Raw genomic sequence first — 24455 nt, 5'->3', positions numbered from 1 at the left:
CATGGATGCCGAACCCCCTACCAGGGTCTGGAAGCTGCCAGGAGTCAAGGGTTCTTTGTGGGATGTTTGGGAACCAAGAAATCCTTTCCTTATAAAAAGGAAAGGATTGTTTTCTGAGTCTTCAAGCAGCCAACTCACAAGTTAACCTTTGGACCTGAGACTTTTATGGCTAGGGATGGAGGAGATTCTATGCCACCTATAAAAATTACAGAGTGCAGAAGAGCCTTGATTTGTCCCAAATATCAGATAACCCAAGTAGTCCCTAAAGAGGCCACAGGTGGAACGTTCGTGAACTTTGAACACTGGTTTCAAATCTCAGCCCTATTACCTAGTTCCTGAAATTATGGGTACTGCTCTGACTCTACTTGCTGATCTGTAAAATGGGGATAATACTTCCTTCATGGGATTGTTGCAGAACTTAAAAACCTGAAAGCACATGTAAAACTCCTACCACTGCTGTTAGTCATGACTCCCATAGGATTCAGATGTGGCGCTTGCCTCAGGAGTTGTTTAGATGATGTAAGAAGGTAAGTTCGGTGCTTGCATCGACCCTGAGGCCCAGCAGATGATCATGTTCTTCCCCTTGGGGAACAAAAGTTCATCCACCCAATATTGACTGGCAGCTACTGGGCTGTGAAGTGCAGTGTTAGAGGCTGAGGTTCAGTGGTGGACAAAACAGACATGGCCCCCACCCTCCTGCAGCATCGGAATCACCCAGTGGGCTTGTTAGAACATAGGTCCCTGGACCGCACCCCAGAGCTGCACTCAGAAGTCCAGGGAGGGGCTGAGAACGTGTGTTTTTAAGTTCCCAGATGATGCTGACGCTCCCCGCTGGGAGACCAACTTTGAGATCCCTGAATCTAACGGAACCCGTTTACCTGTGTCTCCTTGGACTGATGGAGAAGGCAATGGCACCCCACTCCATTTTCCACTTGCCTGGAAAATCCCATGGACGGAGGAGCCTGGTAGGCTGCAGTCCATGGGGTCGCGAAGAGTGGACACAACTGAGTGACTTCACTTTCACTTTTCACTTTCATGCATTGGAGAAGGAAATGGCAACCAACTCCAGTGTTCTTGCCTGGAGAATCCCAGGGACGGGGGAGCCTGGTGGGCTGCCATCTATGGGGTCGCACAGAGTCGGACATGACTGAAGTGACTTAGCAGCAGCAGCAGCAGCCTTGGACTGATACCCCTAGACCAACCCAGGCAAGGGAGCAGGGAGTGGGTGATGATGACCGGTTGGCACACAAAACTCAGAGCCCCGTTGGAGCAGGAGACAAGCCTGGAACTGAGTCCTGCTGCCATGTCCCACCCCCAGGCAGAGGCCCTGGCCCTAGCTGTTCCTTAGCCCTGGAGCAAAGAGCATCCACCGGCTCAGCAGGTGAAAGTCACTTCCACCCACAGAGGTGAGGGCTGGCATCTTTACCAAATGAGAAAACGCCCACTTTCTGGTGTTGCCAGAAGCCTGCAATTTCTTTTTCTGCCTCTCCAGCGAAATGTCTCTGGCATGTTCTGAGTGCTGAGTGCTGGGGAGCAGCAGGCAGCAAAGAGGAAAGTTGCCCGGCCGGAGGTACCCCAGGCAGTGCCCTCCCTTTCTTCCCTCACTGCCCCCGCCTCCTCACGCCACTTTGTTTGCTGACAATAAACAGAGCCCTCAATTCCACTGAGCCAGGGCCCGGGAGAGATGAAGCATTTTGCTGTGTAATAACCACCATGGCCACCATCTGTTGAGTCAGGCACCTGCTGCAAGCTTTAGGGATCCTCTTCCACCTATACGGCAGATGCTTCTAATGTTCCCATTTTGCAGAAGAGGAAACTGAGACCCAGGGTCATTGAGATGCCTGTATTTGAATGCAGGGCAGGCAGATGTCAAAGACCATGCTGGGGTGGGGGGCGTGGGATGGAAGGCTGGGGGGAGGAGGGAGGTAGGGGGAGGGGGAGGTGGGGGGAGGGTGAGTGTTGGTGAGAACAAGTCTGGATTCTGATGGGAAGGGAGCCAGATGCAGGCACAGAAAGAAGGCACAGATCAAAACTTCTAGATGAATAGGATAAAGTCAGCCCCTTGTCCCACTGGGGTATTTTCCTGCTAATTAACAAATGAGAATAAAGCTCAGTCACTGCTCAGAGATTTTTGCCTCTATGTTGGACACTGTCTCAACAATGGTTGAGCCCAACAAGGTTGAGAACACCCCATGCTGTCCTCAGTCTCCCCTCATCGGGACACCCTGAATAGGTTCAGTGAAGCAGCTGTCTTTTCAGGCCACATATAAGCAGGAGGATTTAGCTGAGAGGGTTTCCAGGAGTTTCCATCAACCAAGTAGCCTCTCAGCACTTTTGGAGTCAGAGCCTGTCTATCGGGACTGACTTACAACTCCTCCCCTGGGCTGTGGGAGCCACACCTTGAACATGACCCCTGAATTCCAGGACCAGGAGCTGCAAATGCACAGCCCCCAGCCCATCTCAGCTGTCAACCCCCCACAACTGTCTTGTCTTCCCATACCACCCATCTCTCTCTCCTTTTTTCTCTTTATTTTTTGTTATTGTGGTAAAATACACATCACGTGAATGTTAACCGTTTTTAAGTGTGCAGTTCAGTGACATTTAAGTACCTTCACAAGGTTGTACAGTCATCACCACCATCATCTCCAAAACTTTTTCATCATTCCAGAGGAGAATTCTGTGCCAGTTACAGGCCTAACTCCCCATTCCTCCCGTCCCTACCCTCTGGCACCCTCTTTCTACTTTCTGTCTCTATGAACTTGAACTCTAGGTACCTCATGTAAGTGGAATCAATCATACAGTGTTTGTTCTTTTGTGTCTGATTTATTTCCCTTCGTGTTTTCTGGATCCATCCATCTGGTAGCCTGTGTTAGCATTTAGTCTCATTTCATGGTTGAATAATATTCCCACTGGGCAGATAGATCTCGTGGTTTATCCATTCATTTGATTCACCTGTTGACGGACATTTAGGTTATTTCCACCTTTTGATTATTGTGAGGAAGGCTGCCATGAACATAGATACACAAGGATCTGTTCAAGACCCTGCTTTTCATTCTTTGGGGAGTACACCCAGAAATGGGGTTGCTTGATTGTGTAGTTGTTCTACACTTCATTTTTAAGGACTCATCACTGTTTTCCACAGCAGCTGCACCATTTTCCCCTCCCACCAGCAGCGCATGAGGCTCTGCTGTCCTCCTCACCTCTCTGTCCCCTGCAGCTCATGGCACGGGAAGAGGCAGTCACCTGGGGACCTCAGCTTCTTCCTTAATGGTTGGAACCACACTGGCCTGGGTGCTGGTCTTGGGGGCACATGCAAAACCTCTACAGTCACCCAGCGCCCCAAGCTCAGTTTCATGATCTGCTGTCACTGTCTCAAAATTCTCAGTGATGTTGAACAGGGAGCCCTGCATTTTCATTTTGCACTGGGCCCTGTGAATTCTATAGCGGGTCCTGGCTGGCCTGGCTGCTGTTTTTGGGTGCAGACCCTATAGTATGGCCAGATCCACAGTCAAGTCCTGACAGGTAGGATCCTCACATTCTGCTGAGGGGCGGCCTGGGGACACCAACCCTCCTGGCCTTGCTGCAAGCCCATGTATGAGACAGGAGAACTGGACTCAACAAGTCTTCTAATTGTGTTCCCCAGAGGTTCCTGGGGTGGCGGTGGAGAGATGGGAAGTTCCAGGGGACAGGAGTGGCCCTCATCCCATCCCCACCCCTACTGCCAACCTAGGGGCTCCCTCGGACCTGTTCTCTCTATTTGGTTCTGCAGCAGAAAGGAAGCCACTGGAAACCAACCAACTTGTCTGGACCCTCCACCCCAGGCCACCACAGCCCTGCGCTCTGCCCCCAGGGAGGGAGAAGAAGCCTCCAGCATAAGGAGACCAGGTAGAAGGACCCGTGGTGGGAGAAGTACCCTGGCCACCAGCCGGAAAAGCCCTGGGAGGGGCCCTTGCCAGAGAGATAGACACCACACACAAACACACACACACACACAACCCCATGCAAACACAGAAAGATCCAACTGTTTACAAAACACGTATGACCAGTCGGTTCAATTGTTCATCTCAAGGGCCAGCCGAGGCTCTTCTGCACACGGGAGGGATGAGACTAAAGGAAAACCTGACAGTGGCCTTGCCCAGGCCATTTGGGGAGAAGGACCCTTCCAGACAGACATTGGCAGGGCCCCCGGCAAGACTGTCGCCTGCAGAGAAGGGCCTTTAGGCTCTAATGTCCTGTCTCTGTCCCTTCCCCAGCAGCTGGCCAGGACTCTGACCTGCAAGTGCCCAGCCCCACCCCCCAGGCTACCTTGTGCTGAAACCCAGGGAGAGAGTGGGGGAGGGGGTCGGGCAGGGGTAGGGGAGAGGTGGGTGGGGGCTGGAAGAACCCTGGGAGACCCAGACAAGCTGCCCCCTCGGCCTCAAGAAGACAGGCAGGGCTCTGAGCTCTTTGATGCAGACCGCAGGATGTCTGCAGCCGCTTCAGTGCCAATTACCGGGGAAATAATTCAGCATGCTCACCCCCTGCCTCTCAGCAGACACTCTTTGGGGACATTTTAAATCTGACTGTACCTGCTGAGCAGCTGACAAGTGAAGCCTCTCCCTCCCTACTGCCAGCTCCTCCACCTCTCTGCCCAAGCTCTTTCATGGGGAAAAAGGCGACCAAAAGCTGGGGCTTGGCATCCCTGCCTGCCACCACCCCCTCCCCCCACCCCCGTCCCAGGCAGGGCCTGCTCTGATCAGAACCCAGCCGAGCCGGGCTCCCTAGAGTCCATTCCCCCCTCCCCCGCCCCCGGCTCCTTAAAGTCAGGGTCATGTCTTATTCATCTTTGAGTCCCTGGTGAGCTGTCAAGAAATATTGCTGGGTGGAGAGATGGGTAAACGGGGAGGTGGATAAGTGGGTGGACAGGATGGAGGGACAGGGGGAGAAAGGGAAGGATGGAGGAAGGGAGAGAGGAAGGGAGAGCTGGAGGGAGAGAGGGGTGGACAGGAGGAGTGTTGGGCAGATGGATGGAAACATAAGTGAATGGTTATTATGTGTGGACCAGTGTATTGAAAGACACTGAGGATAGAAGAATGGACTGCTGTGCAGTGAGGAGGATGGATGGATGGATGGAAACGCTCCCAAGTCCAGGGCCCATCTGTTCCCCATCCTTAGGAAAAGGTTAGCAGATCAGGAAACTATACTTTCTGCAAGCTGTGGGGTCCCTGCTAGCGGCTCACCCAATTCAAAGCAGCTGTTAGGCTCTGGGAGAAGAATTGATGTTGAGACAAACCCAGGCTGCTAAGGACCCAGTCTGCGGGGCCTCCATAAGTACCCTGCCTGGGCACCCGGCCTCCAGGTCCCAGTGCAGCTGCTGTCTAGGGGGGTCGGGGAGTGGGTAGGAGTAGCAAGTCCTCACTGTCCTGACCCTGCTGCCTCCAGAGCGTGTGGGTAGAGATGAGGTCACCTTGTCTGCGGGAGCCTGTTTCCCTGTTGAAGGTTGAACCAGCTAGCCTCTCAACGGTGTCACCTTGGGAGGGAGGCCGCCCTCAATAGGAGCAGCTGTGCTGCAGGGGCTGGAGCACAGGTGGGAGCACCGTCTCTGAAAGAGCCAGGGAGGGACGCCCTGCGCAACCATGAACAGATCCCCGGTGGGCACCCTGCACAACCAAGAAGAGATCCCCACTGTGGCCTTTCCCCGCTCTGAAGCCCTTTCCAGTCTACACTGATCATTCAACCCAGTTCCATGTGCAACCTCCTGCTGTGATCTGAATGGTTGGCCCCACCAACCATTCTCTTGGGGGAAGGAACTGTCTTTGTTTAGGAAAATACTTTTTAAGGCTGATGGTGGGTGTTCCTGAGAACATAGGACCCACGGCCACAAAAAAGATAGGAATGAACAGGAATTTAGAAGAAGGGAGAGAGGTCAGAGAGTGACGCCAGAGAGATGGGATGAGTCTGGGGATCTCTGAGTGAGGCCACCATTGCCCCCTCCACGGCCACATGCCCCCCCATGGGGGCAGAAGGACTGGCCTGTCTTGTTCCCTGTGATGCTGTCTGCTCTGGGGTGATATAAGCCACCCCCACCCCACCAAGCACACCCACACACCTTGTGGAGATGGATTTGCAGGAAGAAAGGGTTGAATTTCACATCTGAATCTCTGTGGTTCAGAATCTTAGTATGGACATGATAACTACCCCACAGCGTGGATTCTACTCGGCCAAAGCAAGATCCCCAAGCCAGATGTGATGCAAACACTCCAGGCTTTGCAGAAACCTGAGCAAAGGCTTCAGCCTTTCCCAGGGCACCTAAGTGGACTTTGACGTCTCCCCTTCTGGATCTGCGGAGCATGGAGACTACAACCAGGGTGACCACCCATCCCAGGGTCTCCACAACTATGGGATTTCCCAGGGTGCAGGACTTTTTAAAAATTACTTATTTGGATTTGGTTGTGCAGGATCTTCGTTGTTGCCCACAGGCTTTGTCTAGTTGTGGTGAGTGAGGGCTACTCTTCATTGCGGTACACGGGCTTCTCATTGCCATGGCTTCTCTTGTTGCAGAGCACAGGCCCTAGGCCGTGTGGACTTCAGTAGCTGCAGCATGCAGGCTCAGTCATTGCAGTTCTCAGGCTCTAGAGTGCAGGCTCGTCAGTAGTTGTGATTCACAGGCTTAGTTGCTCTGCAGCATGTGGAATCTTCTTGGACCAGGGATCGAACCTGTGTTCCCTGAACTGGCAAGCGGATTCTTATTCACTGAACCACCAGAGAAGTCCAGCATGTAGGACTTTCAGTGCTAAAGCTGGGAAAGGTGCTGGGCACACTGGGAAGTGTTGCTCCCCCTTAAACATCCAGGTCCCTAGGCCATGCAGAATGCTAGACTAAGCCCCTCACATACTTCCCCCAGTTAGTTCTTACAGCACTAGGAGGCAGACACATTCCTCCCACTTTGAAGATGAGGAAACTGAGGTTGGGAGAGGTTAAGCCACTTACATGGAATAACACAGCTAGCAAGTGGCAGAATGAGGATTTGAAGCCCAATCCCCGTTCTTAAGCCTGTGCTCATCTACCTGGTCCCCTAAGGATGCTCAACTTGTTGAAAACTGTAATCAGCATCCTCAAGTAGCCTTAGGCTGTGCCCTGGTGTCAAATCCTGTTGGTTTCTGGAACCACTCCCTCCCTCTCGGCCCACTTCCTGCCAATGGCTTTGCCTTCCTTGGGCCCCCTGGCTGTGGGTCCCAGCAGGCCTTTGCCACACTCCCCATCAGCTCAGCAGAGCCCTGTGGGACTCCACCGCACAGCCTCCTCTGAAATCAGAGGAAACAAAAATGTCCTCTCCTTCCTGCCCTGGCTTGTATCAGCACCCCCCTCCCCACTGGGTTCCATGCCCTGCACCTCCTTCATCCGCTCCTAGGACAGAAAGCAGTATTTTCCAGCCAGCCCAGGGATTTCCACGCTGGGAATTCAAACAGCGCAGTGTGGAATAGGCTCAAACAGAGTCAGCTAATGGAAATAACAAGATGATAAATTATTCCAGGGAAAGAGCGATTTTTCCTTATACCCTGCTTGACTCAGAAAACAGTGTGATCGCAGTAGAAATTGGAGGTGTCAGAGCTGGTGTCTGGGGAAAGAGAAATGAAAGCATTCTGCTTGCTGCTGTCCACGCAGCCCCCCAGGGGTGAGAAAGAGTATGAGGTTAATCCCAGGCCAGGAGTACAGCCGGCACAGGGTAGGCGTGTCCTCCCTGGAAGCTCCAGGACTTGCCACCAGCTGGCTGAAGAGTCAAAGGCACGAAGCCCAGGCCCTGGAGTCAGACAGAGCTGGGTTCTCTTTCAAGCTCTGGCATCTGCTGTGTGACCTTAGACAAGTAACTTAACCTCTCTGAGACTCAGTCTCCCGGAGATAACAGGAGTGAGGATTACATGAAGTAAGGCTTGGCACCTGCTCTTGATTGATGCCTTGTTCGTGATAATGATGGTAAATGCCCTGACTTGCCCTCTCTCTGGATGTGCCCCCTCTATCTGATCAGTGGGTAAACAGAATAGCTCCCAGGCTTCAGATGTAAGCTCTGGCAGGGGAGGCCAGGAACTGCAGTTGAACACACCACCCTGGGACCATCTGGGGTACCAGGCCCATGCCGCCAGGAGACAGCTCCCCAAGATAAGCCCCAGCCCCTGCCCAGCACTGCTAATTCTGGGGCTGGGGGTTGCAGGATGCCGTCTGACCCTTACCTCCCACCCAGCCCAGGCACTCACCCTACAGTGTCTTCCACTCTCACCGAAGCTTCCAGACAACTGATGTTCACCCTCTCCCTTGTCTTTTTTTTGTTTTGGTTGTATGCCTCGCTTTTTAGCCAGTTTTATAGAAACCTTTCTGAGGTGTGTAAGGGGCATCTCTTTTTTTCCAGATCTACATGTCAGCAAGTATCTTGTAAACTTTGCTTGACTACTCAGGGTGCTGTGGAAGTGGGGTGATCCCTGGGCCCCCAGCACTAAATTGCCCCCATGTATATTGAGCTGAGTTCAGTTCAGTTCAGTCGCTCAGTCGTGTCCAACCCTTTGCAACCCCATGAATCGCAGCACGCCAGGCCTCCCTGTCCATCAGCAATTCCCGGAGTTTACCCAAACTCATGTCCATCGAGTCGGTGATGCCATCCAACCATCTCATCCTCTGTCGTCCCCTTCTCCTCCTGCCTTCAATCTTTCCCAGCATCAGGGTCTTTTCCAATGAGTCAGCTCTTCGCATCAGGTGGCCAAAGTATTGGAGTTTCAGCTTCAACATCAGTCTTTCCAATGAACACCCAGAACTGATCTCTTTTAGGAAGGACTGGTTGGATCTCCTTGCAGTCCAAGGGACTCTCAAGAGTCTTCTCCAATACCACACTTCAAAAGCATCAATTCTTCAGCTCTCAGCTTTCTTCATAGTCCAACTCTCACATCCATACATGACTACTGGAAAAACTATAGCCTTGGCTAGACGGACCTTTGCTGACAAAGTAATGTCTCTGCTTTTTAATATGCTGTCTAGGTTGGTCATAACTTTCCTTCCAAGGAGTAAGCGTCTTTTAATTTCATGGCTGCAATCACCATCAGCAGTGATTTTGGAGCCCCCAAAAATAAAGTCAGCCACTGTTTCCACTGTTTCCCCATCTATTTGCCATGAAGTTATGGGACCGGATGCCATGATCTTAGTTTTCTGAATGTTGAGCTTTAAGCCAACTTTTTCACTCTCCTCTTTCACTTTCATCAAGAGGCTCTTTAGTTCTTCTTCACTTTGTGCCATAAGGGTGGTGTCACCTACATATCTGAGCTTATTGATATTTCTCCCAGCAACCTTGATTGAAGCTTGTGCTTCTTGCAGCCCAGCATTTCTCATGATGTGCTCTGCATATAAGTTAAATCAGTTGGGTGACAATATACAGCCTTGACGTACTCCTATTCCTATTTTCCTATTTCCTATTTGGAACCAGTCTGTTGTTCCATGTCCAGTTCTAACTGTTGCTTCCTGACCTGCATACAGGTTTCTCAACAGGCAGTTCAGGTGGTCTGGTATTCCCATCTCTTGAAGAATTTTCCACAGTTTATTGTGATCCACATAGTCAAAGACTTTGGCATACCCTACCATAAATGTTATTGTCAACAGACCTGACCCCAGAAACCCTCCAGGCCTCCCTTTCAACCTCTTGCCCACTGCCCTGTGGGCAACGTGTTAGCCGGTGGAAGGTAGATAAACAAACTTTATCAAACTGTTATTCTTCATTTCCGTTAAGGCCAAAGCTTGGAGTCTGAACCAAGCTCTGTTCTAAAGACTTGTTTTTTTTTTTTACTGTTCAGAGGCCTTTGATTCCTTCACTTCCCAGAAACTGGCTGAGGTCCCAGCTTGAAGTTGCCTTGAAGTTTGACTACTAAAGAAGATAAAAGGTGTTCCTCTATTTTGTTAACTCAATCCAGAGTTTGAGCTGGTATCATAAAGATTTCAAACATTCTGGATAGGACTTCCTCAACTGGATTGTTTTGGCAAATAAAAATATGAAACTGGAGGGGACCCATAAAGGAGGAAAAGTCCCAACTCCGGGCTGAGGTGGACCAAGTGGTGGGTACCCCTAAGTGGCCCAAATTTTAGGGGGTCCAGAAACCAAACCTCCCCCAGATGTGGGAGCTGGCATTAAACTGCTCACGTTTATGTCTTGCCAAATGAGAATATAAAATTATAACCATCCTATGAGATCATTCTAATTTCAGAAAAGAAAGGAGAAAGGATAAAGAAAAAACCCATCTTTTTTGAATTAAGGGAATTTAACTTTGTGAAAAAGTAACTAGATTGTCCTCTGTTTTTCCCATTTGGCTGCAGCTGGGTAAAAATTCCCATCACTTACCAGGTTTTGCAAATTAACCAGGCAGGCCCAAGGCTTAGGGGCTGGATGCTAGAACACTGGACAGGGGCTGGGTATTTCTCCGTGCCAAGGGGAGCAGACTCACAGCCTGGATTTGTTAGCTATAGGATCCTGCAGAAGGCCCCTGTGCCTCAGTTTCCCCATCTGTGAAATGGTAGTGGTCACCGTGCACACCTGCTGGAACATGGAGACCACGGTTCTGGCACACAGCACACGCTCATTCAGTGTTTGCTATTGTGTTTTGAATGGGACGTCTGTCCACCCCCTTCACGGGTCTGTATAGGTTCACTTGAGTCCAGGGATGGGAATGATCCTTGGGGACAGGAAGCATCCAGGCCAGTGAGCAGAGACATGGTACATTGGGCTCCTGGCAACACAGGAGCCGGGCTGGCCCTGTGGCTCCAACAGCCCCGTGAAGTCCCCAGAGATCAGGCACAGCTCAGTTTCCCTGGAGCTGAGACTTTATTTAGCAAAGGCCCTCAGCAGGATGGAGGCCCCGCCCCCAGCAGGGAGGGACCCTGCCCCTGATAGAGCATTTCCTGGGTCCTGGCAGAAGGGCCACTGAGGGACCCGGCAAGGCCGAATCCCCCCACTCCCAACACACACACACACTGACATTCTCTTCATTCTTAGCACAGTGAGCACAGGGAACTTTTGAACACTGACCCTGGTGTGCACCTGGGTGGGTGTACACCCGACTAGATGTGAACCCATGGGTGTGTGCTGCTATGCGTACCACTCTGCGCATGTGCGGCTGTGTCAGTGTGTTTGTAGGTACATGCATGAGCCTAGAAGAATTTAGGAGATGGTTCTGACATCTCCTTTTCTACCCAGCCTCCCTCTCCCTTTCCTCCCTTTTGCCCTTTTCTGTAATGAAAAGAGAAAAGCAGCAGAGGGGAACAGAAAAGGGGAGGGGAGTGGGAGTCACAGAGACCTGGATCTGAACCCCAGCTGTGCAGGTCCCGATGGCAGGGGTGCGGAGCGAGTCACTCAGGCCCTCTGAGCTGCAGCGTCTCATCTGTGAGATGGAAGTGTTCGCCCGACAGAGCTGATAGCAGGAAAGATTCAGGGCATCCCAGTGGGATTCAGGGCATCTGGGGACCAGGGCTGTTTGCAGGCTCTTGGGTCAGGCAGCTAGATTCCCAGCCTCTTCCATCAGTTTCTAGCAGAGGGACCTTGGGTGGCTTCTCACCCTCTCTGAACTCTCCCTATAGAGGTTTTGCGAGGGTTCAAAGAGTAACATAGGTAACATAGTGTGGCATGGCACGTAGTAGGAGCTTTATAGAAGGCAGTTATTAAAACGTGCATCAAAAACCATTTAGAGAAAAAGAGAGAAAACAAGAAAGCATTTCAGACTTTTTTGGAGGAATGGAAATATGTTCCACAATTGGACTGCGTGGATGGTTGCACAACTCTGTAAATTTACTCAAAACCATTAAATCGTATGCTAGAAACAGTGGAATTTTATAGTGTATAAATTATACCTCAATAAAGTTATTTTGGGGTAAAGTATTTAGAGTTGAGTGGAAGAGCAAGTTGCAGAATAATACAGGCAGTATTGATACCACTCGTGAAAAGTTCTAAGCTATATAAAACAGTATTTTTCTAATATAAGTATGCATAGTAAAAATATCAAACAGAGTCTGGAATGATGTATCATAATTATGCTTGCTCACTGGGTGGATGCAAATCAGGAAGGGAAATTTTTATCTGTAATGTTTTATTGTATTTATATATTTAAATGACCGGGAAACCTAGGCACTGGTGTCATAAAACTCAGAGTATGTAGGGGGCAGGGGAAGCCGGGAATGAGAGACACGCATCATGGGTGGGTGAGGGGCGGGTTGTAACTTCCTGCTTCATGACTTCTGTGATGAAATGGTGGCGATTATGCTGGTGTTTGCTTTATGGCTATTCATTACACTGTGCATCTATATTTTGTGCAGTTTTCTATGTTACAGTTCAGATTTTTAAAGCTAAAAAAAAACCTCTCTAGAAAAAGGATGAAAATGTTCATTTTGATGGGTGTGTTTTGGGGTTGCCTGTGTCAACCTCTACACCCTGGTGTACTGAAATTCAAAATAAGTCAGAAGAAATAATGACCTGCCTTGCAGGATGGGGTGAAAGCTATATAAAATAATTTTGATCATACACTGAAGTGCCTGGGGGACAGGGAGGTGGAGGGGCATTGTCCTCAATCAGGGTGGCCCTGGCATTGCCTTGGCGGTCCCCAGTCCCCAGAGGAGCAGCTGGGGTTGAAGCAGCCCCCTTCACCTGCTCCCTGGGCTCCCAGACGGCCAGAGCACAGGCAGACAGTTGGTGGAGGAGCCTCAGACAGCGTCTCTCATTTACCAGGCTCTCCACGTCTCTGGCTGATGGATGACCCTCCAGGCTCCCTCCCGCCGCCCTCTGGACATGGCTGTCTCCAAGGCCACCACCTGCCCAGGGTGGGAGTTTGTGCGGGCAGGGAGGAGCCAGCTGGCTGGCAAGGCCTCAGCTCCCTCCTACCACAGCTGCTCCACCTGTAACCCCAAGGTTCTCCCCAACAGCCCAGCCTTGGGGGGCTTCTGGTTGGCCTGGCTGCCAATGCGCTTCATTTTTCCCTTCAGTCACTGAGAACTGAGTGCCCACCCGCCGTGGGCCACCCACTGTGCTGGGTCCCTGCCTCCAGGGAGCTCACAGACGATGAACAATAAGCAGGACCTGAACTAACTGTCTTGTTCGGGTTGTCAGTCCTCTCGAGGAGATGGCCTGGAGCTGAGATCTAAAAGGTAAGCATGAGCACCCCCCTCCTCGCCATGAGATAATATGGTACAAGCCTATTTTGGAGGCATTGCTGGCTAGTGCAAAGGCCTTGAGGCAGACCCAGGCTTGCATCAGTGGGCCTGGGCAGGGGAGGGCAGGATGAAGGAAAGGAAATGGATTCCTCTTCAGGACTAAGTACTCTCTGCCGAAGCCTGGGAAAGGGTCAAGGTACAGTCATCAGGGCCAGCAGATGGCCTGGGGAGCAGCCCCGGGAAAACCCCACTGGTGTATCTGGGATGTGCTTCAAGCCCTGACCTGGGGGTTGCACCCAAAGGACCCCAGATGGCAAGGAAGGGTAGAACCACCCTCTTGTCCCCCAGACAGAGGCAGGCACAGAGCCATGAGCCCTGCCTCAGCATTACTGAGTGACCTTGGATACGTGGGGTCAGCTCTCTGGGCCCAGGTTTCCATGTTAACAAAGACTGGCTGTGTCGTGGAAGGCCACCTACCCTCAGCTTCAGAACTCCAGGACTGTGGGTGATTCTGGGCCCCACCCTGGGCCTGCAGCCTGGGCTCCCAGCGGGGTGAGTCTTAGGAACCTCCGCGGGATTCTGGGGGCTTGTCAACTGTGACCCCACAGCTGAGGGCCACAAAGACAAAGCTATCCCTCCGGGTCTGCAAGAAACTGGAACAAAAGACAGCGGGGTGAGCTGAGCACTCTAATGGGCATAGATACGGCCACGAGGGGGCATCATGGAAAGAACACCTGGCCTCGGAGGAACCGCGCCTGAGCGTGTGGGCAGCACAGGGGTGTGCCCTGCCTGGAGGCGGGGAGGTGAGGGCGACAGGCAGAGAGAGAGCTGCCCGGCTGGGCAGATGGTGTGTTTGGGCACCAGGCTGGCAGTGGGACGGGAGGCTGGATGAGCTGTGAGGACCCTTCACTGCCTGGGAGTCTTTGACTCTAAACACAGGTACTCACATACTCACCCAGGAGGCAGGGGCGTCCGCAGGTGAGGAGCCCCCAGGGTGTGGGGGCCTCCACCCCCAGCCCCTGGAAGGGGCTTCACACCTGAGTTCTAGCCATCTCAGCCACCAGCCATTCTGCCTGGACCCCTTCCTCCACCACTCTGCTGACTTAACTCTCAGCCTTCTTCACGTTTCAGGACTGAGGTCCAGGCCTTGCGTCCTGTGCTGGTTGGTCGCTAACGACTTGCAGCTGAGGGCTCATGAGCCAGCCGTGGAGCAGGGGAGACGGGTCTGCCTCGCTGCTAACCTAACTCAGATGCTGGGCTCTCCAAGGAGGTAGGAGGTGTCCCTGGGGGAGTGTGGCTCCCTGGGCTGGTCGGTGCCTTGTGAGGTGCGAACTAGCCCAGAGCTGGAGGATGCCAGGCAAACTTCAGCCAGGCTCCAGCCCCCAATACACCTGCACAGAGCCGAGTTCTGTCATCTTCAGCGTCAACGTGTGTAGCAAACTTGGCCTCTTTGTAGGGGTTGGGGGAACAGTAAATTCACAGCCTGAGGGGTGACAGGGCTGAACACATGGAGCCTAATGGCCTGGGCTCAAGTGTCAGTGAGCCTCTTTCTGGTTATGAGACCCTGAGCAATTAACTTAACCTCATTTACTTAATGAAAATGATTTTATTGTAATAATTATGTTTATTTCAATATGCAACAGAGAACTATAACCAGCACATCAGTTCCCATCACAGTGATTATGGTTAGGACAAAGCTAATCTGAGTCTTTAAAGCATTTTTAATGCAAGTTGATTTATTTATGTAATTTATTTTTGGTTGCGCTGGATCTTCATTGCTGCACGGGGGCTTTCTCTTGTTGGGGCGAGAGGGGGCTACTCTGTTAGGATACACGGGCTTCTCATTGTGGTGGCTTCTCTTGTTGCGGAGCACCAGCTCTACAGCGCGGGTTTCAGTTGTTGCAGCTTGTGGACTAGGTAGTTGTGGCAAACGGGCTCCGCTGGCCCTCGGCATGTGGAGCCTTCCCTGACCAGGGATCAACCCTGTGTCCCTTGCTTTAGCAGGCAGATTCCCAGTCACTGGACCACAAGAGAAGCCCCTGCAGGTTGATTTAAAGTAAATAATAACACAGGTCACGGTTGAGAAGCTGGTTCATAAGTGATGGAGGTTGGAGAATGCCAGGTAAGGGGGTGTCACCTGTCTGGCTGTGTTTTGGGCTTTTGCTGGGGGCTTGGGGCCCTCCGGGGCAGGTGGAGATGCAGGAACTAGCTGATGAGGTGTCAGCAGCAGGGGAGCCTGAAGGGCACTGCTGGAAGTCTTCCTTCTCTGGTGTCTGATCCCCCCACCCAGCCTGGGCTGCAGCATGATCTCGGATGTAGCACAGCCATAGGGCACAGCGGGGCCCAGAGTGTGGCCTTGGGCAGTGGTGGCTGACGTAAAGCCTTTGGGAAGGTGGTGGCTGGGGAAGGGGTACAAGCCAGGGCTGTCATGTTGGTGGGCAAAGGCATCAGGAATTGCGAGAATGACACGGAGCGGATGGTGGGCGTGTCAGTGAGGGCTGGAGCACAGCCTGTTGGTAGAGCATCACAGGGATTTGGGGGGACTTCACTGGCAAGGGATGGAGGAGGGCCAAGCTGGGCAACATGGAGCGAGAGTCCCAGGTCGTCAGAGGTCATGTTTACAGAGAGGCAGGGACCTGTGAGCCCCAGGGAAAGGGCTGAGAGAGAAGCAGTTGAAGGATGCGTGGGACTGGGGAATCTCAGAGCTTCAGGGGACACCCAGGTCACCAGATTGACAGGACCTGAGTCTTGGTGGGGAGTGAGGAAGTGTTCCGTCAAGGTAAGGCCTCAGGAGCTGGCATCTCTGCCTCTCAGGGGACTCTGGGACTCACAGTTCCCCTCTGGTGGAGACCCCTGCCCGCTGGACCCAGGCTCCCAGCTCCCACCATCCCCACTGTGGAGCCAGAATTAAGAGTTATCTTTCAGGGGCCAGAAATTCAGAAAGCAGCAAAGTTTTAAATAATTGTTATTTTTAAAAGATAAAATTAATAAAAAAAAAAAAAAAAAAAAGATAAAATTAAATTTGTTTTCATCATAGGCTTATTCTTTTCCTACTCTTTTATAGTAGTAAAATATAAATAATATATAAAACTTGCCACTTTAACCATTTTTAAGCATATATTCCAGTGGGTTAAGTGCATTCACAGTGTTGTACAACCATCACCACTATGCATTCTCAGACCTTTCTCATCATCCCAAAGAGAAACTATACTCATTAAATAATACCCTCCATGCTCCATTCTCAAGCCCCTAGTAACTTCTAGTCTACCTTCTGTCTCTATGAATTTCTGTTTTTCATGTATGCATTATAAATGCATAGAGCAGAAAAATTTCCCTGACCCCTAGTTCCCTTCACAGATGAATTATTTTTATCTATTTCCTGTTTATTCTTTCAGAGGAATCTTATGCTTATATAAATATTGCATGTATATGTATCTTTTTATTTATATACAAAGGGAACATACTATTTTATGCCTCTTTTTTATTAAACAATATATCTATAATGAAAAGATTTTTAGTGTATCAGGATATCAATATATCTTCCATATTAGTGCACACAAAGCTGCCTTGTCCTCTGTGTGTGTGTGTGCACACGCGTGCACACATGTGTACGCGTGTGTGTGCTCTGTCACGTCTGACTCTGCGAACCCATGGACTGAAGCACTCCGGGCTCCTCTGTCCATGGAATTTCCCAGGCAAGAATCCTGGAGTGGGTTGCCATTTCCTCCTCCAGGGTATCTTCCTAACCCAGGGATCGAACCCTCAAGTCTCCTGCATTGGCAGGCAGATTCTTTACTACCACACCACCTGAGAAGCACTTTGTCTTTTTTGTTGCTGTTGTGGTTCAGTTGTTCAGTCATGTCCACTCTTTTCGACCCCATGAACTGCAGCATGCCGGGCTTCCCTGTCCTTCACCATCTTCCAGAGTTTGCTCAAACTCATATTGCATTGAGTTGATGATGCCATCCAACCATCTCATCCTCTGTTGCCCCCTTCTCCTTAATGGTTACATAATAATATTCCATTGTAAAGGTGAATCATACTGCATTTAACCTACCCCTTAATAGAAATGCTTCAATTTTCAATTTGCCACATTTATCTATTGTCAGCTTATGCCCACTTTTAGTGAAAAAAAAAATGCAACAGCACCTAACTAGCAGGAAGAAAAAATTAAACATCATGAAATGCCCTTTCACACCAATTAGAGCAGCAAAAACTCAAGTTGGGGACATCAAGTGTTGATGCGGATGTGGAAGAACTGGAACTCTCAGACACAGCTCATAGGAATGGAAATGGTTGTAACTACTGTGAGAGCTGTTTGGCATTAACTGGTCAAGCTAGAGATACATATGTCCTTCAGCCCAGTGATTCTGTCTCCAGGAGGTTGCAAAGAAACTCTCCCATGTGGGCCAGGAGACAGGACTATCCATGGCAACAGATACATAATAATAAAGCGTGGGAATAGTCCTAAATGTCCAGTGATAGGACAAAGGAGAAATAAATTGTAGTGGAGTATTATACAACAATGAAAACAAATTCTATTTACATGCATCAGCAGGAATAAGTCTCACGAACAATGGTAGGTGAAAAAAAAGCAGTTGACTGAGGATGTGTACAGTATGATACCATTTATATGAACCTTTAAGATGTATAAGACAATATCACATATTATTTATGGATGCATACATAGTAACATAAAGGTGAATGCATAGATTGATAATTATCAAATTCAAGACAGTGATTGCCCCTGGGGAGAGCAATGGGATGAAGGAGGAAATATCAGGGGATTTCAAATGCACCTGTAATTTTTTAAATGGTGGTGAGATAGATGTAACACAAAAATTTGCCATTTTAATCACTTTTAGTTGTACCATTCGGTGGCATTAATTACAATATTGTGCAACTATCACCAGTCTCTATTTCTTAAACTTTTTCTTCATCACCCAAAACAGAAACTCTTGCCCTCTAAGCTGCCTTTTCCCCTCACCCCAGACCCTGGTGATCTCTAACCTACTTTCTGTCTCTATAAATTTGCCTATTCTGCACATTTCCTATAATGAAAGTCCTACAATTTTTGTGTCTGTCTTATTTCACTTAACATGTTTTCAAAGTTCATCCAGGTTGTAGCATAGATCAAAACTCATTCCTTTTTAGGGCTGAATAAGATCCCATTGAGGGCTTCCCTGATACCTCAGTTGGTAAAGAATCCGTCTGCAATGCAGGAGACCCCAGTTCGATTCCTGAGTTGGGAAGATCCGCTGGAGAAGGGATAGGCTACCCACTCCAGTGTTCTTGGGCTTCCCTTGTGGCTCAGTTCATAAAGAATCTGCCTGCAATGTGGGAGACCTGGGTTCGATAGCTGGGTTGGGAAGATCCCCTGAAGAAGTATTCTGGCCTAGAGAATTCCATGGACAGTCCGTGGGGTCGAAAAGAGTCGGAGATGACTAAGGGACTCACTAAGACCCTATTGTATGGATACGCCACATATCCATCTCTGTTCATCTGTGGACGAATGTGGGGGTTGTTTCCCTTTTGGCTGCTCTGAATAATGCTGCAATGAGCATTAGTGTGTGAATATCTATTGGAGACTCTGCTTTCAGTCCTTTTGGGCCCATACCTAGGAGTGGAATTGCTAGGTCATATGGTAATTCTCTGTTTAGCTTTTCAAGAAACTTGCAAGGTTTTTGTTTATAGGCCAGTGGGTCTTTATGTAATACTCTAGGCCTTTTCTGTATGACTGAAATATTTTATAAATCTAAAAAAGTAGAATGAGTTAAAATTGGAAGCCACCATTTGCATCGTTAGTATCTTCTAAACCGCATCATAATTCAGAGCTATTTGAGGGAACATTTGTGGCTGTTGGCTCTTGGTTTCACAATTGTCAGTTACAGCTCCTGCCCATTCAGCCCACTCCAAAAGATACTTGAACAAGCCCCTGGGCTCCAGAGGTCCCCAGGCCTCACGGGGTGGGGGCCGGTGGCGCTGCCTCATCCTTGCTGTCACCTGAGTCAAAGGTTACACTCCACCCCACCCCCATTCTCCTGCAGGTTATTTCTGGATCTTCCCCTACGGATTCAGCATTATCCCTCCCTGACTTCTGATCTCCAGGCAGAGGCAGGCTGATCCTGGGCTAAGCCCCTCCTACCAGGTGAACCTCTCTCACCTTGGCCTCTTCTGAGTCCGGCAGCCCAGATTGCAGCCTACATGGAGAGGGGCAGAGAGCCGTAGTCCCTCCGCTCAGCCCCTGGGGGTGAGTCCTGGGTCGGCCTTGGGTGACCTTGAGCCAGGTCCTCCATCTCTAGTCTCAGGAAGCGGGTGGAATGGGGGGAGGGTTGGCGCTCACAGACCTGTGGTCTGCAAACCACTGAACAGGTGTCCCAGGAGGGAGAGGAGACAAGCATCTCTTTGAGCCATTTAGCTCATCATGACAGCTCCAAAAGCATTGACATCTGCAAAATAACATCATTAGTAAGTGTTAACTTTTTCCCACTGCCAGGCCCAGGGCTAGTAAATGTACTGTGACGACTATAATGTGTTTATGAAATGTGCAAAATAAATGATCAGAAAGAGCTGCATTTTTAATATTGCCTAATACATCCAGGTGGCCTCACAGCAGCCATTGGCTATATGGCAGCGGCTTCCATCAACTTACTGTGCTGGCTCTCCACATGATTCCCGGGCCGAGGCCCCAGCAGGAGCCGAGGAGGAGGCCAGGGAGAGCGGACGGCTCCCATGTCCCTTCCTGATTTGCTCCCTGTCCTCTGGAATCTAAAGAAAAGTGGAGGCTCGTTCACCATCCGGGCCACTGCAGAAAGCAGCCTGGGGCTTGTCACAGGGTAGGTGTGCAATACATATTTGTTAAAATGCAGATTCCTAAAGGAATGAATGGACAAGGACCCCTGGAAGACCCCTCTCCATCAAACAGGAAGTGCTTGGAAGTGCTCCATCAGCTTCTCCTTTGTGTTAAAATCTCCTATCAATTCAGACAAGTTTCTATCAGCACAGCATGTCCAGAGCTCCTCTAGTGATCAAGGAAGGGGGAGACTGGGGTACAGTGAGGCCAGGGGCAGGAAGGGCCCTTCCTCCCAGGGCACAGCAATGCCAGGCAGAGACGCCAACCTAGGACATCCGGCCAAGTGCAGGGTAGAGGTCATTGCCTCCAAATGCCTCTCACCTACTGGAAGGAAAGGCTTTAATTGTTCATTCTCAGCCAGGAAAGAAGTCATAGTGCCTGATGTGGGATGTTTCAGGCTCCCTATTGGGACTTCTAGAGAAGGAAATGGCAACCCACTCCAGTATGCTTACCTGGGAAATCCCACGGACAGAGGAACCTGGCGGGCTACAGTCATGGAGTTGCAAAAGAGTTGGACACGACTTAATGACTAAATAACAACAACATTGGGACTTTGCCAGAGTGGTCGCGAAATCCCAACCCTCTCCACCAAGCGTGGCACATTGAACAGTGCAGGGACAGCAAAACAGGTGAGAATATTAAACCGTTTGCACCTTCTAACCCAGCGATTCTCATACAAATAATTGTGCATAAAAATAACCCAGGGGTGCTTATTCAAATGTGCCCTGAGTCTTCGCACACATATCTGAGTCCATGGGTGTGATGCAAGGGCCAGGAATCTGTATTATTAACAAGCATCCCAGAGGTGCACGTACCCTGCATGCATCCTTTGAGGAACCCATTTCTACCTAGCTGGGCAGGGGCCTTTGTAGTCTGTTGGGGAGGGGAGGGAGCAGCAGGTGGTGGAGAATCAGGAGTACGCGGTTCCATGGACTTCCCTGGTAGTCCAGTGTTAAAGGCTCCACGCTTCCACTGTGGGTTTGATCCCTGGTCGGGGAACTAAGATCTTGCATGCCACACAGTGTGGCCAAAAAAAAATAAAGGGTACAGGATTTCTGAGGGCTGCGACTCTGCCCACTTCACTTTGCCAAGGACAAGTCCAACTGCCTGCCTGCGTGGGGAGTGGAAGGCAACCTGATTGATGGGGTCTGGACATGTCCAGCTGTTTAAAGATCCCCGCACAAGCCAGCCGGCACCCCAGCCTTGGCAGGTGCCTGCAATTTTCAATGCACTTTCCCAACGTCCTCATCTCGTCCTGGCAGCGGACTGGAAAAGAGGGCAGCCAACTGCATTTCACTGGTAAAGAGACAGGCAGGCACAGGGCATCTGACCATGGTTTGCACCAGGAAGGCAGGGGCAAGAGAATGACAATGTTCTGAGTGCCTCTTACGTGCTAAGTGCTTTATCTGCAGCCCCACTTTCATTTCTCACAAGGTTGTTCCCCCTAACTTGCCCCAAATTAGACATAATTAGGAGGAGGCTTTTGTTTATTTTTTGCTGCGTTGGGTCTTCGTGGGCTTTCTCTAGTTACGGCGAGCGGGGACTACTCTTCCTTGCAGTGCGTGGTCTCCTCATGCCATGGCTTCTCACGTTGTGGAGTGTGGGCTCAGTAGTTGTGGTGCATGGGCTTAGTGGAGTCTTCCCAGACAAGGGATTGAATCCATGTCCCCTTCCTTGGCAGGCAGATTCTTAACCACTGGACCATCAGGGAAGTCTCAGGCATTGCTTTTGAATCTATCTGCCTATCTCCCCTGCCCAGACTCCTTCTAGGAACTAGACACCTGCCTGGATAGCAGCAATTCTGCTCCCTCCAGGGGGCCCTACCCCATGGCAGCTGGACTCACACCTGAGTGAACTCAGACTGCAGAGTGGCGCTCGACTCTGCCACCTGCCAGAGGTTAGCCCCAAACACGCCAGTGTTTCTCCTGCGGGTATCCTGGCACTAGCTGACTGGATGCTTTGGAGGCTGGGCCCTCCACTCCCACTTCTTGCAGACCCTCCCCAGAGCCAGCACCTACAGAGCCAAGAACCAGGGGCTGAACTTCCAGAAAGCCAGACCCACAGAAAGTCAAGAGGCCAGGAAGAAGGGGTCAGCCCCGCTCTCTCCCTACTCCCGGTGAACACACAGGTAGACCCTGGCCATCAAAAGGGCACAGGGTCAGAGGTCAGGATATGCAGGCTCTTATTCCCAGTCACTCAACTTCCTGAAGCCTCAGCTTCCCCATCTGTAAGATGATGACTGCACTCTCATGCTCCTCAAGTGAATGAGTTACAGAATGATGGTTCGGTGTCTGTACTTTAATACCCTGCGTCATTACGTAATCACTTAGTGATGCAGCCACCTCTGGCACAGAAGTCACTCTGTGCCTATTTAAGGACTAATCCCCTTAAGCATTCCCGGAAATGAGAAACCTACTCACTGTGTTAGGCTTCCCGGCTCTCCTGTCCGTCCCTTGGCCTTTGGTTCTTGGAGGGCTGAACTTCTCTCCCACCAAGATCCCAGATTGTCTTTAGGGAGTCCCTAGGCCGGTTCATTCCCACTGCAACCCCTAAGATTCTCAGCCACCTCTCTCTTCCCCTCCCCTTCCTTCTCAATTTGGGCTGGCCCCATCCAAAAAGCCACAGGAAGAGCTCTGGGGAGCCAGGTTTTACCTCTGTTTCCAGCTCTTCTCTGTAGGGATGAGAAGGGAGAGGCAGGGGTGGGGGCCATGGAAGTCTCAAAAAAATTCGGGACATCTGGGTTCTGAGCCCAGCTCTGCCACCAGCCAGAGATCACCCAGGCAAGTCACAGTGTCTGAGCTTAAATTTCCTCACCTGCAAAGTGGGAACTCTCTGCCTGGGTGGGTGTACTCTGCCTGCATGGTGGGTGACAGAAGGAATCAGTAAGGTGACAGCTGTGAAGGCTCTTGACAGAGCATACCATAGGTTTCCAGGGTGGGTGGGGACCTTCCCCATCCAGTTCAGAATTCACCACAAAATAACTCACGAATCTCCATCACGTGCATCAGCGGCGAGTCTCATCTCCCAAGGGAAGGGTGAAGAGAAAGCCGACACCTGGTGAGCATCTCTTTTCTGCCATGCTCTTCACCAGATGCAGCCTTCCCAGAATGCTGAGTGGTTGGAATTAGCCCGATTTCACAGCTGAGAAAACTGAGGTTCAGAGAGAGCTAATGATGTTCCAGAATGATGCAGCTGGAAGGGATGAAGGTGAAACTGCCTCTCTCTTCTCCCCGCACCGCCACAGGGGTTATGGTGGGGGCAGGGGCGCAGGCTTGAGACCCCTCATTTAGTCTTTCTGGAAGGGACCCAGCCAAGAAGATAAGCATCTCTGATGTCAATGGAAACCAGAGAGAGTAAACAGGATTCTGTCTATGGCCAGGGCTTTCTGGGGACACACCCGTATAAGCAGCAGCCATTCCCAACAGAACCAAATTCTCAGGAAATCAGGACAGAGCCAGGGCTGGGCATTTGTTTGGTTTTCTGACCATGTGGGAAGCCTGAGGCCTGGTGGCCAGCCACGCCCTGCCTCTCCGCCTCTGCCTCCTTCATCATGCCCTAGGGATGCCCAGGCCCCTGCCTGCCCTCATCCTCTCCTGATCACCTCTTGTGGTCAAGGTCCTCACACACCCTGTCCTTCAAGCTACTCACTGACCAAGTGAGAAGCTGACTCCTGGTTAGAAGGAATGTGCTTGTGTGTGACCTGAGAGGAAGGGTGAACAGACTGTGCCATCGGTGACCTTGGACAGCTGTGGATGTCTTGCGAGTGTGAGAACATCCTGTCTGGCACTCCTAGGAGTGAGGCTATGTGTCCTGGTAGGCTTGGGGTCTGGGAGGTGCCCTGGGTCCCCTGATCACTTTGGGGGCATGTTTGTGTATCCTGTTAGGTGTGCTGCGAACAGGGGTGCCCTGAGTCCCCTGATAGCCTCCATGAGTGCTGTTAGGGATGTGTGTGTATTGGGGGGGTGTACAGTGCCACAGTAGCTTCAACCAACTCTCTGTGGGTACGTGTGTCCTGTGTGAACGGAGCCCAGGAAGTGCGGGCACGCGCGGGAAAGTGCGGGTGTGCGTCCTGCGGGTCCCTGCTCGGCTCCGCGCCCGTCCTACGCCGCGTGAGGGGAAGGCGCCGAGTGGCCCTGCCCGCCGAGTGCGCGCGCAGGGTCCCGGGCCGACGTGCGCGCCGGTGTGAGTGCCAGTGAGTGCGGCGCCGCTCGGCTAGCTCCGCTCCGCGCCGCCCGCACACTCGCACTGATCGGCGGCTGCCGGTGACGCGAGCTGGGCCCGCCCCCTGCCTGTCGGCCCCTGGCACTCACTCGCGCCGGCCGCCGCCGAGCAGGCAGCAGCCGCGTCAGGGCCGTCTGGGGGCGCCGCCGGCGATGCCCGCAGCCCCCGCCGCGCCCCGCCGGGCCTGCTGAGCCGCCCCCGGGCCGGGGCCGCGCCGGGTCGGGCCGGGCCGCGC

General features: G+C 51.3%; 1 long non-coding RNA gene across 1 annotated transcript; it reads left to right on the top strand.

Annotated features, from left to right (window-relative positions):
- Positions 1 to 1237: 1237 nt before the first annotated feature.
- On the top strand, positions 1238 to 20628 carry LOC145542068 (uncharacterized). Its single transcript, XR_014079565.1, has 11 exons — positions 1238 to 1406; positions 1493 to 1570; positions 3770 to 3885; positions 9810 to 9896; positions 12979 to 13140; positions 14278 to 14416; positions 15148 to 15268; positions 19194 to 19396; positions 19519 to 19614; positions 19748 to 19982; positions 20397 to 20628. It is a non-coding gene; the product is annotated as an uncharacterized LOC145542068 (long non-coding RNA).
- The last annotated feature ends 3827 nt before the right edge of the window (positions 20629 to 24455 follow it).

This window comes from Giraffa tippelskirchi, chromosome 3 (assembly GCF_054371585.1).
Source record: "Giraffa tippelskirchi isolate mGirTip1 chromosome 3, T2T-mGirTip1v1.2.pri, whole genome shotgun sequence".
Lineage (NCBI taxonomy): Eukaryota > Metazoa > Chordata > Mammalia > Artiodactyla > Giraffidae > Giraffa > Giraffa tippelskirchi.
Note: the sequence above shows the minus strand (reverse complement) of the source record. Positions and strands in the feature narration are given on the sequence as shown.